At 43.7% G+C, this 18965-nt stretch overlaps 1 pseudogene; it reads left to right on the plus strand.

Annotated features, from left to right (window-relative positions):
* The window catches only part of LOC149122521 (ADP/ATP translocase 3 pseudogene), an 86380-nt pseudogene extending 74493 nt beyond the window's left edge, over positions 1-11887 (plus strand).
* Positions 11888-18965: the final 7078 nt, after the last annotated feature.

Genomic DNA, 18965 nt, shown 5'->3' on the forward strand with positions numbered 1-18965 from the left:
AAAGCTTTGCCTGGAATCTGGGGCCTCCTAAGAGTTCATGCATCTCTCTCTTTCACTTACACTGCAGGGATATTAAACACATTATTCTGTTTTGATGGAACGCCAGTAAAATTAAATTCCATCTTTCCATCTGTGGCACCATGCAGGCACCACCGCCTTGCAGAAAAGACGAGAGGCAATGGAGGAGGGACCCCTTCAGGAGGCTCCAGAGCGGGCCGTTACAAGGTGACTGTTTCCCTTTTATGGCACAAATCTCAACATCTGCTGTGTCTTTACCTCCCAGACAGCCTGACAGGTGTAGTCATCTTTAAAGCATCGCTAGGAAGCAACATATGGACTGTCGACAGTGCAGAAAGGATAAAGCCATAAGAGGGTACAGGCGGGGCTCTGGCCCTGTCCTTCAGCCTTGTTGCTATTTCTTTATTTGACTTTAATTTGTCCAGGCTGTCTCCGGTGTCCACCTTTCACTGTCCCATCGACATTCCGGGCACAGAATTCTGACTTCCTCTCTTGCCTTGTCCAGCTGTTTCCCACCATTTAGTCCCTCTTTGTCTCCCCTCCCCCCAGGGAAAGGGATGCTAAATGATGTTAATCCGCCAGATATTTCTGATCATTAGGAAGCCATAAAAATTAACATAACCATCAGAGGAAATTAATTGCCAAAGAAGACAAGGTTAGTTTGGGATGGGGGGAGAAGGGGAGCAGAGGCCAGAGGAAGGTCGCTTTGTCTCTCCTTTGTGGGGTGGAGAGAGGGGCTGCAGCTGGAGGACACTGGGTGTGCAGATCTGCCTCCTGCATGCTCATTAAGAGGCCAGCCCCAGAATGCCAAGTGCAGCCGGTGGGTGGTGAAGACCAGCCAGGGATTCCCCTGATTCCTCTCTTCTCTCCGCCTCCTGTCTGCTCCCCTGGGGGAGATTTTTGGTTCTTTTTTAATTCCAGTTCAAAACAGAGGTTGAGGAGAAGGAAGCCCACATGGGCCTCCTGCAGGAAATGCCATTAATAATTAATACCCAATAATAATCAAATCCATGGGAGACTCGTTACAAGTAAAATCTTGACAGATCCACGATGGATGCCCGTGGCTTTACTTCTTCATCAGCTTGCAGGATTGGTTCAGCGGGGATTTGAGTGCACATAAGCAGTGACAAAAAAAAAAAAAAAAAAAAAAAAGGATAAATAGCAGGTTTGTTCACGGAAGAGGCTTATTCATCCCTATAGGGTTTTTTTCATTTTAGGTTTATGGCTTGGTGGGGAATTTCCCTTTAATTGGGATTGTAATGCAATGATAGAACCTGTCGACATTTACAAGAGAGATGGGAGGAGGGTAATTCTTCCTGACTTGTTTGTTGTTATTATTACAACGCTGGTTCCTCCAGGAAGCTCAATCCAAGAGATGCAATTGGGTTGATCAGAGACAATGTAACCCAGAGAGAGAAGCAGCAGTCAAGGGTGCCTGCCAAAGGACATCTCTGGAGTTAGCAACTGCTTGGAAGTCAGCCTTGTAGTATTAAAGTGCTCACATGTGGGGATTTTCAGAGTACTCTGTGCACCTAATTTTCACAACAATCCAGCTAGGTAAGTGTTGCAGCTCCATTTTCTAGGTGAGTAGACTGAGGTTAACAAATGGCAGAGTTGGGATTCCATCCCTGCAAGCTGGCTAGGCAGGCTGTCCTAATGCTCTGCTTTTTTTTTTTTTTTTTTTTTTTTTTTTTTTTTTGTAGACTGAGGACGCGATTGTCTCCACAGGCAGGTGAACTGGGTAGGAGGGGCTCTTTTCTGAGCCTGCCTTTCCTAGGGGCAGGACTTGCCATTCATTCTGCCCTATGTTCTGTAAAGCACACGACAATATTCAGATCTCTCTGTCCACCACCTATCCAGAGAATACAGGTGAGATCGCCCATGTGGTTCGTCCAAACAGACTTGAATGCATGACTGCCTTTTTATTTTGATTTTAATTTTTCAGCTACAACAAGGGAACGCATTTCATATACTTCATACGTACATTTTTAAGAGCATAATGATGCTTCCCACCTTACCCTCCTTCCCTTGCTCTCAACCTCCCTCCTTCTTTCCTCATTTTTCATTTAATTTTTACAATGACATACTTTCGGTTGACGAGGTGTGGATTAGGTGGATTTAAGGAACCCAGAAAGGAGCAACAAGCAGCCATTATCACTAACACCCAGTTCTAGGACAGAAAGGCAACCCTCAACTCACTGAAAACCATAAAGCACCTTTTTAAGCTCTAAACAGAACCTCACCCAAAGCATCCATACTTAAAGGATCTCTTCTGATCAGAATCTTACTCCTTTAAGTTAAGGAAAAAAATTAAACGAATGAAGAATACTGAAAGTGATATAAAAAATCTCATATATAAAACATCAAAATTTATCAATTATTAACATATTTGTTCCACATCTCTTATTTTCAAGGTAATTTCAAACAATAATGTAACCAAAACTTCCCCTCCCTCTTCAATCTTATTTTGCTTGCCTCAGATCATGCACAGCTATCCCTACTCTGGAAATAAAGGTATAGCATTAGCATGTTTTTCATATTATTATTCCTTATTGATGTATCTATAATCAACATATGCTATTGGTTTGTATACATTAAATGTACAAAAATTGGGGCTGGTGCTGTGGCATAGTGGGTAAAGCCGCCGCCTACAGTGTCAGCATCCCATATGGGAGCCGGTTCACGTTCCGGCTACTTCACTTCTGATCCAATTCTCTGCTATGACCTGGGAAAACAGCAGAAGATGGCCCAAATCCTTGAGCCCCTGCACCCATGTGAGAGACCCGGAAGAAGCTCCTGGCTCTTGGCTTTGGATCAGCCCAACTCTGGCCATTCCAGCCACTTGGGGAGTGAAGCAGCAGATGGAAGACTCTCGCTCGCTCGCTCTCTCTCTCTGTTACTCTGCCTTTCAAATAAATAAATAAATCTTTAAAAAAAACCCATGAATTGCATTTGTATATACAGTTTATATATAAACTCTATGCGTGAGTATTTATAAGCAACTTGCTTGTTTACTTAATATTTCTAAGTTAATTCATGTTGCTATAGATACACAGAATTTATCTTATCATCTGGAAGACTTTCCATTGCATAAACCACAGTGTATTTATCCTTCCTCTGGTGGTAATTTTTAAGTCATTTTTTATTTTTGTCTGTCATAAACAATGCTGCAATAGGCATTTGGGCTCCTATCTACATGAGTACACAATGCAAGAAGTTTTCTGGCAGTGCAGTCACAGGGCTATAAAGTATTCCTATCCTTGATGATATTGATAATGCCAAATCGCCTTCCCAAGTGCCAATTTTCATACTCACCTGCACTGAATGATCATTCGCATTTTCCCACGTTGTAGTTTTAATTTACACCTTCTGGTTCGAAATTATTTTTCCCTTAATACAAATGAGGTTGAAAATTGTAAATTTGTTTATTATCCATTCGTTTCTGCTTTTATGGTTTCCTTTTCAAATATATATATATTATTTTTTATTGGATTTTCCTTATCTTACTCTTTAAAGGGGTTACTTTATAAATTCTGGTCACTAATCTAGATGCTTTACCAATACTTATCTTTCAAGTTTTTTATAAATGCTTAGTTGAGCAGAAGATTTTCATTTAAGTATTAAAATTTGTATTCATTTATTTTCATTTTACTTGAAAGAAAGGGACAGATAAGTGACCAAAAGAGATTTTCCATCTGCGAGTTCACTCCCCACATGCTTGCAAGAGCCAGGGCTGGGGCAGGCCAAAGCCAAGAACCTAGAACTCAGTTTGGATCTCCCACATGGGTTGCTAGGACCCAAGTACTTGCATTGTCACCTTCTGCCCTCGTGGTGCATTTTAGCAGGAAACTGAATGGGAAGCTCAGGACCCAGGCCAGTCTCTGATTGCACATGCAGGCATCCCAAGCAGTGCCTTCACTCCTGGGCCAAATGCCTGCCCCAGGATTTTAACCTTAATGTCATCCAAGCTGTCAGTCCTTTCTAGGGGCTTTAGTGTGTGTGTGTGTGTGTGTGTGTTATTTAGAAGTCCTTTTTCTACTGCAAGTGTATAAAGGTATTTTTTACATTTTCTCCAGAAAATACATTTTGCTTTTTTACATTTACATTCTAAATAAATCCGGAATTGAGTTTTGTGTGTGAGTGATATGGGATAGTGATATCACTTTAGTGTTTCTGCATATAGACTCAATAATCGTAGCATCATTTGTCAATTAAACTATGTTTGCTCCACAGATTTAGAATGACCCCTCTGTAATGTACTTTTTTCATATAGACAAGATTCTGTAAGGGCACTGTACTGTTTCATGGGTATTTTTCTTTTTCCATCCTTGTATCAGTACCTCACTTGTGATATATTTGCAATAAGTGTTGGTAAGCATGAAGAATGATTGTTCATATCTACTAAATCTTTGTTTGTTTCTTTTATTTGGAAGGCAGAGAAGGAGAAAGGGAGAGAGGGAGAGAGAGGGAGAGAAAATGCAGTCCCATCCACTAGTTCGCTCAACAAATGCACACAGCAGCCAGAGCTGGGCCAGGTCAAAGCCAGAAACTCAATCCAAGTCCTCCATGTGGGTGGCAGGAACCAAACTACTGGAGCCAGCACCTGCTGCCTTGCAGCGTACACATTTGCAGTAAGCTGGAATTGGGAATGCAGTTGGGACTCAAACTCCAACCCTTCAATATGGAACGCTGGTGCTGTGGTACAGCAGGTAAAGCCGCCGCCTATGGTGCCAGCATTCCATACGGGTGCCGGTTCTTCTCCTTCTCCCTGACTTTCAAGTAAATAAATAAATCTTTAAAAAAATAAAGGACTAATATCATATTAAAAAATATGGGATGTAGGCAATGTCAGCACAGTGGCATAGTAGGCTAAGCCTCTGCCTGCAGCGTCGGCATCCCATATGGGCACTGGTTCACGTCCCAGCTGCTCCTCTTCAGATCCAGCTCTCTGCTATGGCCTGGGAAAGCAGTGGAAGATGGCCCAAGTCCTTGGGCCCCTGCACCCACAGGGGAGACCAGGAAGAAGCTCCTGGCTCCTGCTTCAGATCTGCCCAGCTCTGGCCATTAAAGCCATTTGGGGAGTGAACCAGTGGATGGAAGACCTCTCTCTCTCTCCCTCTGTAACTCTGCCTCTCAAATAAATTAAAAAATATTTTTAAAAATATGGAATGCAGGCATCTCAAGCAGCACCTTAATCAAAACCCCAAACACTCACCCCAGTCTCCACACCTTAACCTTAGATATTCCAGGCCTTTGCTCTGCCTGGCCAACTTCAGTATTAGCAGCAAATCAACTTGCATGAAAAATCTCTTTCATAACATTATGAGAATTTTCATAGAGTTTTATTTTCATTTGGGGAGAACTTTTATCTTCATATATTGAGTATTCCCATTCACAAATACAGCATATCTCCTCATTTAATTACATTTTGTATTATCAATTATACATTTCCTCCTTTATAAATCTTGCTATATTACACATGTTGAAAGGTTTTTTTAGGTCATTTATTTTTTGGCTATAACTATAAAGAGACGCTTTGACAATTCTCACTTTATTTGAGGACACAATTTTCTTCTCACTTTTCTAATTCACTGGGAACATTTCCATCATTGCGAGGATGCCCCAGGTTACTCTTTAACATTCACACCCACTTTCTTTGTCTTCCTTCCTCTCCTCTCTCTGGCCTTTCCTCTTTGGCAACCATGATTCCTCTGTTATTTCAATGTTGTTATATAAATGAAGCCATAAAGCACGCAGCCTTTTAGCTTTGGCTTCTTTCACTGGGGATGCTTCACTGAAGGTTTCAATATTGAGACTGCTGTGGGCATCAACAGCTCGCTCCTTTGTACGGCTGAGTTGTATTCCGTGATGCGGTCAGATCGCTCAGCCACCTGCTGAAGGAATCCGGACTGCGTAGGACTAGGGTCTTATGACTAAGGCTACGGTAAACATCCACGTACGGATTTGTATGTGAATACATGTTCTCATTTTTTTCAAGGCACTTGCTGAGCCACATAGAAGTTGTATGTTTAGATGTTAAAGAAACAACCAAACTGTCTTCCAGAGTGACTACATGTTGCATTCCCACCAACAGTGTGCCGGTGGTCCAGCCATCCTGCATGCTCACTGGCAGTTGGGGCTACCACCATTTCCCATTTCTGACACTTTGATAGACACGTTGTGATATCTCATTGTGATTTTAATTTGTACTCTCCTAATGTCCACTTATCGTGAATTTATTTTTATGTGCTTACTTGTCATGTATAAAGTCTTTTCAGTGAAATATTGTTTCATGTCCTTTGCCTATTTTCTAATTGGACTGTTTGGGCTTTGTGCTGCGTTTTGAGAGTTCTTTCTGAATTCCAGATGACAGCCTTTGGCTAGATAAAGGTTTCATAAGTATTTCTTTCCAGTCTGTAGGTTGCATTCCCATTCTCTTAACAAGACTTGCAGAGTGAAATTTCTGATTTTGAATATGTCCTATTTATCCTTTTGTGTGTGTGTGGATCAGGCTTTCGATATTAAGTGTATAGACTTTTTGTCAGCTCTATATGTCAAAGATTTCCCCTCTTTTTAAAGTTCTATATCTTTATGGTTTTTATAGCTTATATTCTCCTTTTAATTATGTGATATATTTTGAGTCAGTTTTTGTATAAGGTGTGAGATTTACGCCTGGGATTTTTTTTTTTTCTTATGTCTAATGTTTCCACCACCGTTTGCTAACAGTCCTATCCTTCCTCCACTGAATCACTTTTGCACTTTGTCAAAAATAAGTTAGTTCTTTTTGTCTATTTTGGTGGTTTCTGTGCTATTCCACTGATCCATGCATCTACCCCTCCACCACACTGTCTTCATCACCGTAACCTGAAATCAGATAGGCTGACTCCTCCCACCACATCCTCCACTGACAAAGCCGCTTTAGGTAGCATAGGTGTTGTTGTTGTTGTTGTTTTGTGTATTTGTATGTATGTGTTTAATTTCCATATACATTTGGGAATAATCTTAGCTAGATCTACAAAAGGTTTTGCTTTTCCTTTTTAATAGGAACTGTGAAGGAGTGGGCATTTAGTGCAACAGTTCAGATGCCACGTGGATGCTTGCATCCCATGTCAGGGAGTCTAGGTTCAAGCTTTGATTCCCCTTCTGATTCCAGTTTTCTGCTAATGCACACCCTGTGAGGCCGCAGGTGATGGCTCAAGAACTTGGGTCCCTGCCATTCCTGTGAGGAACCAGGAAGAGTTCCTATCTCCTGGCTTCTGTCTGGCATGGCCTCAGCTGCTGTGATCATTTGGAAAGTGAACCTGAAGGTGATGATCTCTCTCTCTCTCTCTCTCTCTCTCTCTGCTTTTCTCTCTCTGTCTTTCAAACAAATAATAAAAATTTTTAAAAATCAATTGTGTTTTATCTGCAACATTTTCAGCTTATCTCTTTGAATACCTTTTTCAATGATTGTTTCAGGTATTAATCATATATAAATAACTTTTCATTCTCTAGCCTTAACATTTTACCAATTCAAGTGAAGTGCAGAAATCTTATTTTCCTTCATGTCCATTTATCTTCCCCCAAATGTAACCATCTTAAGTATTTCTGCTGGGCTTGGAATATCTTTATGGGTGAGATTACACACCATTTGCCTTTTAATCTGGGTGAGGCAAAATAACTGGGATTCATTCTGGGCTCTGGATGTAGACTGTCTAGATTTGGAAATAGATACAAAACCACTTGGATACCTACCCGCTTGACAGCTGTGTCCTTGTGCAAGCTATATGTTAAAGATCCTATGCCTGAATTTCCTCATGTATAAAATGGGAATAGTAATATTACTTACGTGCTGTGAAAATCAAAGTATGAAAGCATGTAAAGTGCTAAGACTAGTGTGTGACACGTTACAATGCACTGAGAACCCAGCACAGAACTTGAAACACTGTGCACATTTGTGAATGAGTATCATTTAGACTATATTTATAGGATAATTATTTCTTAGTACAGCCCTTTCTTTGTCCTAGCCTTGACCTCTCCAGTCTCCACAGTTGAGATCAATTCTGCCCTCAGAGAAAAAAGATTTCAGTGGACGTTGGCTAGATTTTTAGCTCGAACTTGTGACTTTAATTAATGCAAATTGAAATAGGCATCTGCCTTTTGTGTACGTGAGGGTGCCTAAGACTCTTTTCATCCTAGTTATCTTTGCCCCTGTAATTGTTTCTAAGTCTGTTTCTCTCTTCCTCCTTGACTCCATGTAAGGTGGAGCTGCCTTTCTGTGCTGCCTAGACTGTTAACTCTGCTTAGTTCTGTGCATGATTTTGGAAAGGGCAGTAAGTTCCCAAGGCTCTCCTATAATTAATGTTCATAATTAGTATAAAGATGCTGCGGAGATTTGCAGCACAATATGCCACACATGGACCTAACTGGGACCAAAGCACGTTAGCCCCCATTCTGAGCCCTTAGGGGATGGGAAATTGAGGCATAGGAAAGGTTCTAAGAGGGCTAATAAGTCATATGAGGATTAGGTAATTAATGGACCTAGAGCCATCTTGGAAAATGTTGTAAAAAGGCTTCTCACCAGTCCTCCATCTCTGAAAGCAAATTTCTCAATGGGAAATGATTCTTCATTCCTTTCTACATTGTGGAGATTTCCCTCTTGGGGAATAGCTAGAGAGGGTATAGCTTTGGTTTGCATTTTCTTACACCTGTGGCCTTGGAAGATAATTAAAGCTTTATCAGCAAGGAACCATGGAATGCAGCATTGAAGCAATTATCTGGATAATCCATATTGAGGGAGAAGAAAATGTTCATTTCATGGCCTGGATTATTCTGCATGACTGTATTTTTGGGAATCAGTCAGTAAGGCAACCATGCAGAAGATATAAGATACATAATACGAATTCATGAAGTATTTACTGCATGGATGAGTCTTTTATTTAGAATACTAATTATTATTAATATTTCTTAATAGTTCTGGGCTGCACTTAATTTTCATGTGAGCTCTCATCTATTGGCTTGGTGAATTAATGAACAGGGACAAGAAGGCCAAGTCCCATCCCCAAATGGGCCCTAGTGTACGCAGCTGTGGAAAAAAACTGGCTTTTGCTAGATGGTTTCCCATAAACTGTTTTTTTTTCCTTTAACCTGAACAATTTAAACTTGATGCAATAACAGCCAATAATTTTGGTGTAGAAAAAAATCAGTTAAGCCACTGATTTCATTTACCTAATAGTTCTGTGAAAGATTCCATCGAAATCATCAATGCTTTGGGACAGAACACTGCTTCACATGTTCTGTTATTTCCCAACATTGGTGACAGAGAGGTATATTTCTTATCCCAAAGCTTGCCATCCTTAGCCAACAACTTCCACAGCTTGACAGTTAGTGATATCCAAACTGAGAATAAGAAGAGATAGGAAAGAAGAAGAATGGAAAAAGGTAAACAATGCAGAAGAGTCTAGATTTTTAGCTTATTTTCTATGATTCTTGGAAAAAAATATAAATCTTCAGAAATCCAAAGATTCTGATGTGCTTTTGATTAGTTCTCTTAACTACCCTTGTCTTGTTTGGCCCAGCAGGATGAAGGGAGTGACTATAACCCATGACGGGAAGGAACCATCCTTCCACGCTTTCTTTCTCATGGAGCATGGAGAAGGGGAGCTGGATCCAGGACAGACCCTCATATAGAGCAGAAATCTCCAGGGCACCTACAGTAATAGAGTTTGTGTTCTTGAAGCATACAAGGACTGACTACAGACCATCAGCTCTGCTTCCTACTTGCTGTGTGGGCTTGTCCAATCCATCTATTGTTTCTGAATCCTGGTTCTCTGAAACGTAGAGTAAACTCTACCCCATTGTACGGCTGCTGTAAGAACTCAACAAACGCTGGCTTCCTTCACAGTTCTCTTCCCTTTCTGTTGGCTAAGTAGAGCCAAACACACACCTCTCCAGCGCCTTTCCAAACCCTTCCCCTCCCCTCCCCTCCCGATGACAGACTCAGACATCCAGACCACACACTCCCAAGCCACCCCACCACCGTGGCCCTTCTGAGCCAGTTCTCATTAAACGCCACAGTCCCTAGTGCTCTCTGCAGCTCGGCGACAGTTCAAAGACGACCTGTGTTGGGTCAAGCAAGCCGAGAAAGAATGACAGAGAGAAAGAAGAAAGAGGAAAGGAGGAAGGAGGGGAGGAGGGGAAGAAGGGAGGAACGGAGGGGCGGAGGGGAGATCTGTTAGATCTCTGTGCTTGAGGGATACCCTCCATTCGTCTAGAATGAACTGAGAATGGAGAGAAGCCAGAGTTACAGTGAGCCTCTGGCGCAAGCTGGGTCAGGCAGAAAACACCTGAGCTAGCATCGTTGCAGATAAGCAGGCCCGTATTGGCAGTCAGCAAACTCTCCCTGGGAGGTAGGTCCTGGGGCATGAAGATGAATGACCCTCAGTTTAACCTACCGCTGTTCCATAGCTTCCTGTATGATAATGCAAGTGCGCTGTTCGGCGCTGTCCAGCACCGTAACTGCTAGCCGATGGTGGCTGCTGAGCACTTGAAATGTGGTTCACGGGGAAGGACTGAATTCTTAACTTTATTGAACTTAACTCGGTTTAACTTTAAATAGTCTCATGTGCCAGTGGCTACAGTCTGGGAGAGCACAGGTCTAATCCGCTGTTATTAGGAATAGGGATTTGTAAAGGCTGAAATAAGAAACAGAAGGTGCTTTTAATCTATCTGCGCTCTCTTTTGAGAGAGTACCTGAGTGTTGCTTTATGAGACTGGGTCATGCAGAGGGCAGAGAGAGGTTCCGGTTCTCCAGAGCTCGCCCCATGGGTAACCTACGCACCAGAACCTCCACTGGTAACCTGCTATCAGGGATACTCAGGAGGTTTCACGCGGACACCGTAGATCAGACTGCGTCTGCCTGCTCACAGAACAAGTAGGAGGAGAAATCCCTGCTGAATTCTTTCGGTCCCGGTGTGGGCAGTGCTGGGCCAGCGTCGCTGCCATCCCTGCCTCTGGCTCTCGGCCACTGCACTGCGGCCTCGCGCCCACCCCTCTCAGACCCAGCCACCAGGGCAGAACAGGCCATCTCCTCCGCCAAGCGCTTGTGGCTGAAGCCATCTCCCAGACCGGAGACAGAGCTGGTCAAGCTGCCGCTGCAGGTTCACCCTGCCAGCAAGCAGGCGGTGGCCCGCGAGCGGTGTAAAGGCTTGGTGGATGGCGTGGCGCGCACTCCCAGGGAGCAGGGTGTGCTACCATCCGCTCCTCCCTACGCAAGCCTCACCTCTGCTTCCAAGGTCAAGCACAAGCCGCCCTTCTGAGGGAGCGTGGACAAGCTCCCGCAGTTCTGGAAGTATTCTGCCGGCAACCCGGCCTCCGGAGGGACCACGGGGCCACCTCCCTCTGCTTTGTCTACCACTTGGACTTGGCTTAGACCCATCCTGGCTGCGGACCTTGGAAGTCAGGCACCCAGTGGGAGCCCAAAGGAGGCGCCTGGGATGCACTGCCTCCACCAGGACTTCAGCGTCTCTGCACAAGGCATCATCCCCTACCCAGCTGCCTACTTCGGCGTGGACGACACAGCCAAGGACATGCTGCCCGACCCCAAGAACAGCCACTTACTTGGCGGTGAGCTGGATGACTGCGCAGACCATCATGGCCTGGCCACGTGCGGCGGCACAAAGCACCTGACGGCGTGTACGCGGGCACGGTGCACTGCTGGAGGAAGATTTTCAAAGACAAACGGGGAGAAGCCGTCTTCAAGGATGCGAGGTCCAAGGTCCGCAGAGGCAGCGGCGGGGCCTTCGTGCTGGGGCTGTGCTGCATGCGCCTGTGTCCTCGCGGGAGCGGTAACCAAGAATCACGTAGTAACTTACCGGCCACGGACCACTGACCTTCAGGAAATTCCAGTTGTCTTTGTCCTGGCCGGATCCTGTGCATGGAGGCCCGACTGGCTCTAGAAGAGGGACTTCCTATGATCACGTGCTTCCATCGGCACTCTGGTCCCTGCATTGATTCCAGGGGCGGGTGGGGAACCATGACGTCATTGTGGGTCCACAATGAGGCAGCTCCTGCGTAGACCTAAGAGTGCCGACGCTTGTAGGACCCGAGTTGTGATCACTTATTTAAAACCAATCAAGGCTCCCGTTTCTACTTTAGCACTAGCTCCTATTTTGCACAACCAGATATTTATGATTTCTCTATTGGGCATTCTGATGCAAAACAATAAAATGGGACCAATCCCCAAACGCGCTGGTCCCTAGCTTCTGCATCCTGTGTAAGAGGGTCCCTGGCACAGAGCCCACCCTTCCGCATCTGCGTTTTCCCTTTTCTGGGAATGCATCAACAGCCGCTGAACTCTGAGTCTACCATTCCCAGAAAAGTTTTCCAGAAAAAAAGTTCCAAGAAAAAAATAGTTCAACATCCAAGTAAGATTGTAGACCACAAAGGGATTTCATTGTGTATGGACATTATTCTCAGAGTGATGCTAATTATTATACGGGGTGTACTAAGAGAAGTTATTGCCATTTTCTATGATGAAGAACTAGACATTCACGGTGAGGAAAATCAAATAAAATTTGTGCACAGAGAGCACGCAGGGCCACTTTTGCAAATGCCGCCCAGGACTTCCTTGTTAAGTCTCAAGAGGAGAGTCTTTGCCTTCATTTCTGTCCTCACTGGGTCTGAGGACGCCCCCGCCGACCAAGGCAGATGCAGCTTTACAAGCCTCTCGCCCGCCGGTGGCTGGGGTCTAGAAACGAGTCTTCGTGCCACAGGTGCCAATCCAGGGTACTTGGTATCGGCTATGGAAACAGCTCTCTGGGCTGCTTGCTCTCCGAACTCCAATTCTACTGAACTCTTTTGGGTAAGAATAAAAAATAAACCAGCTTTGGCACTCTAGAGTCCCACAAGAATCCCAAATGCTTTGGCCACTCCTCTTACATCCTGCTTAGTTTTGTCCATCTTCCTCTAGACGAGGAAACTGTGATGCGTCTCCTCCCAGCTGAGAGCCGAAAATTTTCTCCAAACGAAGCCACAGCATTACCATGTGTGGACTGGAAGCTTCCCTGGGCTCCCGCCATGCTCACTGTGGCTTAACATCACGAGTCCAGTAAAGACTCCCCAGAATGCAGACTGCGGCAGCTGCTAGAATCAGCCTGCCTTCACCATCTCCTCCATGACTTCCCCTCACCACACATATTGTCTGCTGTTTGGAACTGGCTCCCAGCAGAACCAGCCACTCCAATCCCAACCTTCCCTGCAACAAACCCACAATGCAAAGTATTTCTAGGGGCGCCAATATCAAGTGCTAATGCCTGACATTGGTGGTTTGGTACATGCTAGAGTTGGCAAAATAATAATAATAACTCCTTATCCCAAGCATTGCCCTAGGCTGAATGTCTCAGCACTTGGAATCTGTGACATTGAATTGGTAAAGGTCACCAACAGAGAAAAAAATAAAAAATAACTCATCCCCTTGCCTTTCAGACACACTTTCCAGCTCATTATGATAAGATGCCTGTTCAATTTTTTGTCCTCCTCCATAGAGATTAAGCCTTGTGTGTGTTAGCAGCACTAATGAACCACTTGCTCTTGTATCTTTTTTTTCTAGCTGGTTTGTCACCAGGCCTGTCCTGCCTGAAAAGCCCTGGTGACAGTGAGCTGTTGACAGAGCATTAGGAAGAGCTCAGATCTTTAAAGCCAGGGATGTGACAGAGAATTTTTTTCAGTTTCCCAATCTCTGCAGTCTCTGTGCTCTAACACGATTCCATTAAATCATAAAGATTAGAGCTTGTCAGGCCCTTAGCATCTTTCCTCTGATTTACAAAAACGAGTGGAGGATTTGGTATTAATTCTTGTTGTTGCAACTACAGAGCAGGCACCATTAACTATAGCTAAGCCATATCCCTGATTGGTATTAATCAGAAGTGTCCCATGAGTCATATTGGTTCCAGAGGCCAGGATGTTTTTCAGTAGAGGGGCTTTGTGGAATCAAATGAGAATTGATTGATGATCCCAGAGTGCATGGATCCAACACTCAGAGCCAGCCACAGCCTGGGCGTCCCGCTTTAATAAAAGCTTGTCCTTTCTACACGCAAAGAAGGCAACTTTGTTTAACGGAACCATTACGAAGACAGCCCATGTCCTGGGTAGGTCTCCAGTTCTTCATGAGGCCAATGTTGTATATTTCTGAAGAGGAGAGATAGGGTACTGTGTTGGGTGGGGCAGAGGGGGAAGAAAGGGAGAAATGCACTGGCCCATGGCTTGCAGAGAAGTGATAACGTTGGCATCCTGTATTCTTTGGGAGATTGTGGCCCAGGGACTCTCCTGTAGACTCACAGCCCACATGGTTGACACAGACATCAAGGAACGTGGTCTTCAGCCAAGGCACAGAAACAAGGTCAAGGAGTCCACTGGGGTTAAGCCCATGACCTTGGTGTCAGGAGCACTGTGATCTAATTAACTGAACTAACCAGACTCAGATGCTCTGCACAGCTGATCTAACTCTCTGTAGGAAATAGCAAAGCAAAAAAGCATCCCTCACGGTTTTCAAATTCTATCATTTCCCAGGCAACCTTAAATACTTTTGTTGAATGATTGCTTGCAAAAAATTGCACTCACATTTAGGCCTCCCAAAGAACCTAGATATTTCAGCAACTTCTCGGATTCTTAAATAATATTTATATTGAATAGCAAAGCAAAAAATAGTTGTTTTGAATAAAGATTTTTTTTTCAGTTGCAAAAAGGGGGATTATGTTAGCAAAGGAGATTCTAGGAACTTAATTAATTGGTCATTCCCCGCACTGCCCAAATATAGATGATAAAGACCCAAAGGAGACCAGGGCAAAATGCAGTGAGAAAGGTCTCCACTGGTACTGCCTCTTGGACATTCCACAAGACAGAGTGGAGATTTTTTACTTGATTATGTCCTTCTTTTTTTTAGATTTATTTATTTATTTAAAAGGCATAACAACAAGAGAGAGAGAGAGCGAGAGAGAAGTATGTTCCATTCACTAGTTCACTACCCAAATGACTGCAACAGCCGAACCTGGACCAAGTCAAAATCAGGAGCCCAGGACCCCATCCATGGCTCCCCCATGGGTGGCAGGGAACGCAAGCCCTTGGGCCATCCTCTGCTGCTTTCCCAGGCACATTAGCAGGGAGCTGGAAGCATAGCAGCTCCAACTGCTGTCTGAAATGGGATGCCAGCATCCCAGGAGGCAGCTTAGCACACTGGTCCCAATCATAGTTTCATAAATGACTTGAAAAATTATATAAATACATTATGCAAGACAATGAAATATATACACCGGTACCACAGTGTAAAAAACTAACTGCAAGTTCACCAGAGTAACAAGTTACAGGGAAAGAAAAGAAAGTGAGGAGGGAGTCATGCACGGTGGTTACGGGCATTTTCAAGATGTGGTTGTTCAGTTGAATTAAGAATCACAACTTCATGAAATACAAACACTCTTCACCTAGAAACTGTACAGGGGTTTCTGATGCCAAGATCTGAAATAAAAATATGCTGAGGTTTCCACGGAAGGGAGGGAGCCCCTTGTGAGAGCAGTAGATGACACCCAATGGGGAAAAGGTGTAATAATGAATGCCTACGGCTGTTGCTTTTCCTGTTGATGACAAACCCTGCAACACTTACTGTTCATTTTACTTACTGACCCTGGACATACATTACTTGGATTGTAGAGTAAGTTTCTTGTGCCCAACGCTTGACTTTTTAAACTACACTCTGTCTCTCTTTAGAAAAAGGTTAAATAACATTTCTTTGTACTTCCTGAAGCTCGATGCAGAGACCATTGCAGAGAGCAGGTTTCTCAAAAAATGTTTAATTAATCAAGTCATTTACTGGCAAAGATTTGAAACATCTGTTATTTTGTGTGTTCAACTCCTCCCTATGTTTTATCTGATTTCTTGTAATTCAATGTCACCTTCCATTATCCACATGGTTTCAATTGGATGGAAATAGCCATGTCCAAACATTGAAACTCCCAACCTTTGATCAAATCCAAGGATGATCTGAGCAAGGATATGAATTTAACTGTGCAAATCACAATCTTTAATTTTGGGAATTTGGATTCAGATCAAGGTGTCTAATCAATCTGATTTAACTCTTCAATGGTGAATTTTAATATAGTTTGCTTTTTTTTTTTTTTTTTTTTTTGAGAAACAGTCATAGAGAGCAGTTTCCATTCACTGACTCAATCTTCAAATGTCTGCAACAACTCCCACCCAGGTCTCCCACATGTATGGCACGACTCCAGATATTTGAACCATTTCTGCTGCCTCTTGTGGTCCCACATTCACAGGAAGCTTGAGCTGGGAATGGAGCCAGGCGTCAAACCCTGGCACTTCAACGTGGACGCAGGCATCTCAGCAAGTGTGTTAACCACTAGGCAAACACCCACCTCAGATACCCTTCATGTCATTGAGAACATGTATGTTCTAAAGATACGGAAACTGATTGGGAAGTAGAGAAAAAAGATCCATTAATGGGAAAAAAGGAAGAAATGTGAGGAAGAGAGAGTCTTCATTAACTCCGTTGAATTTATTCCTTGAATAAAGTTTCTTGATTTTGTAAGACATCTTTGTTCCTGTATGATAGATATCACCTTTTTTTGTTTGTATAAGCTGATTCAATGAATTTCTACTATCTCTAGCCAAAAATATTAACTAATACACAGTAATCTAATATTCCAATGACATAGTAATCTAATATTCCAATGACATTCATTCTCTCATTCAGTCAACATTTATTGAGCACATGCTATGTGCCAGGCACCATTTTAGGAGTTTGAGATGCATTGTGGAATAAAACAGATTTCCACCCTTTTGTACACCACACTACTCCCTATGCTTTGCCAAAGGAACTGGTCACATTTATCATGAAGACAGTACTCAGCTGTACTGACATAAAGAGATGAAAAAGGAATTTGATCCGAAAGAGTAAAGGAAGAAGAAGCCACCCAAACTACTACAATTTGGTGAAATAAAGAACACCCAGAGTTGTCTAAAGGAGTGCTTCTCCGACTTCAGTATGCTTTGTGGCCATCTGGAGAGCTTGTTAAAGCACAGGCTCGCCTGCTCTCTGGGATTCCCATTCACTAGATATGGAGTAGCATTTGAGAATTTACATTTCTGACAGTCTCCTAGCTGCTGCGGATGCTGCTGGCTACCGGTCATTCTCGAAGGACACGTGCTCTGCAGAGCACATGCGTCTGTCTCCACTGGTCAGTTCTAACGCTGATTTAAAGAATTAACACCTGTCCTTCACAAAGGTGCCCCCAAAAAGGGAGAGGAACAAACACCCAAGCATCCATCAGCTGATGAATGGACAACAAAAGGTGGCATATCAATACAATGGAATGTCATTTTTCTTTAAAAAGGAATGAAATTCTGGGATGGGGTATTTAGAAACATTTAGGATGCCAGTTAAGATGTATGAATCTCACTCACACTGGAGTGTTTGGGTCCAACGCCCAGCTCCAGCTCCTGACTCCAGCTTCCCGCCGATGCAGAACCTGGGAGGCAGTGATGGCTTAAGTAACTGGGTTCCAGTCACTGACGCTGGAGACCTCGTTTGAGTGTTCAACTTCCAGCTCCGGTCCTGGGCCAGCTCCAGCCATTGCAGGTACTTAGAGGAGTGATTGAACAGCCAGTGGGGGCTCTCTGTCTCTCTCCCTGTCATATTCTATCAAATCTTTTTTAAATAATAAAAATAAAATTTAAAAAAGGAATGAAATATTGATACATAGTACACAGGGATGAATTTTGAAAACATTACACTAAGTGAAAGAACTCAGACTCCAAAGGCCACATATCCTGATTCCTTTTCTAAGAAACTTCCAGAATAGGAAAATTGAACAAGAGACGGAATGCAGGTTTATGTGTATCAGGGGCTGCAGGAAATGAAGACAAGGGAGTGACTCTTGGTAAGTTTCTTTTGGAATGGTGAAACTGTCCTAATATTTTACAGTGGTGATGATTGTATAGTAAAGAAAAGATTTCTTTTCCCATTCATTTCTGGGTTCATAGCAGAGAGGCATTCACAAGAGAAAAGCATACACATTTAGTCAGTTTTACATGACATGGGAACTTTCAGAAATGAAGACCCAAAGGAACAGGGAAAACTGTGATTTTCTACATGAGTTTGATAAAAGTGGAAAGTCACGTAGAAGTAAGACTGGAAGACAAAAGAGAACGATGTAACAGTAACAAACTGAGAAAAACATAGCCAGGTCTTCTTGCTCAGACTCTACCTGGTGTTCTTGTGTGATATTCCTTCCCTCTGCATATAGTGCAGGACACCAGTCCCATGAGGGACGAGAAGAGGTCAGGGAAAGGAAGGGGAGGGGAGGGGAGGGGAGGGGAGGAGAGGGGAGGTGAAGGGGAGGGAAGGGGAGGGAAGGGGAGAGGAGGGGAGGGGAGGGGAGGGGAGGGAAGGAGGGAAGGGGAGAGGAGGGGAGGGGAAGAGAGGGGAGGTGAAAAGGAGAGAAGGGGAGAGGAGGGGAGGGGAGGAGATGGGAGGTGAAGGGGAGGAAAGGGGAGGGGAGGGGACGGGAGGGGAGAGAAGGTGGTCAGAGAGTGACCCTCCCTGAATTTTGTGGCCCACCTTAGGGAAGGAGAACAAGGGAAATTCTGGTATATAGGAGAGACACTTCTGCTTCTGCAGGTATTCAATTTCCTTCAGTTTAAAATACTTGGGGAAACAAAGTCCAAATTTGGGGGGTAGCATATTCTGACCTCATCAGGTGCATAATTCTGCATACACTAGAACCACTGAATTGTACACTCTATGAGAGCATGACAATTGTATCTCAATAGAGCTATTATCAAAATTTTCCAAAAGAATTCATGAGCCACCTTGGGATTGATGATGAACTGGCATTTCCAGAAAACTTGCAGTTCCTGGGGAGGCCTCACTCTAACTGGGGACTCCTGGAGACGGATACTGA

Source organism: Oryctolagus cuniculus, chromosome 13 (assembly GCF_051225735.1).
Source record: "Oryctolagus cuniculus isolate XC-2025 breed Fujian yellow rabbit chromosome 13, ASM5122573v1, whole genome shotgun sequence".
NCBI lineage: Eukaryota > Metazoa > Chordata > Mammalia > Lagomorpha > Leporidae > Oryctolagus > Oryctolagus cuniculus.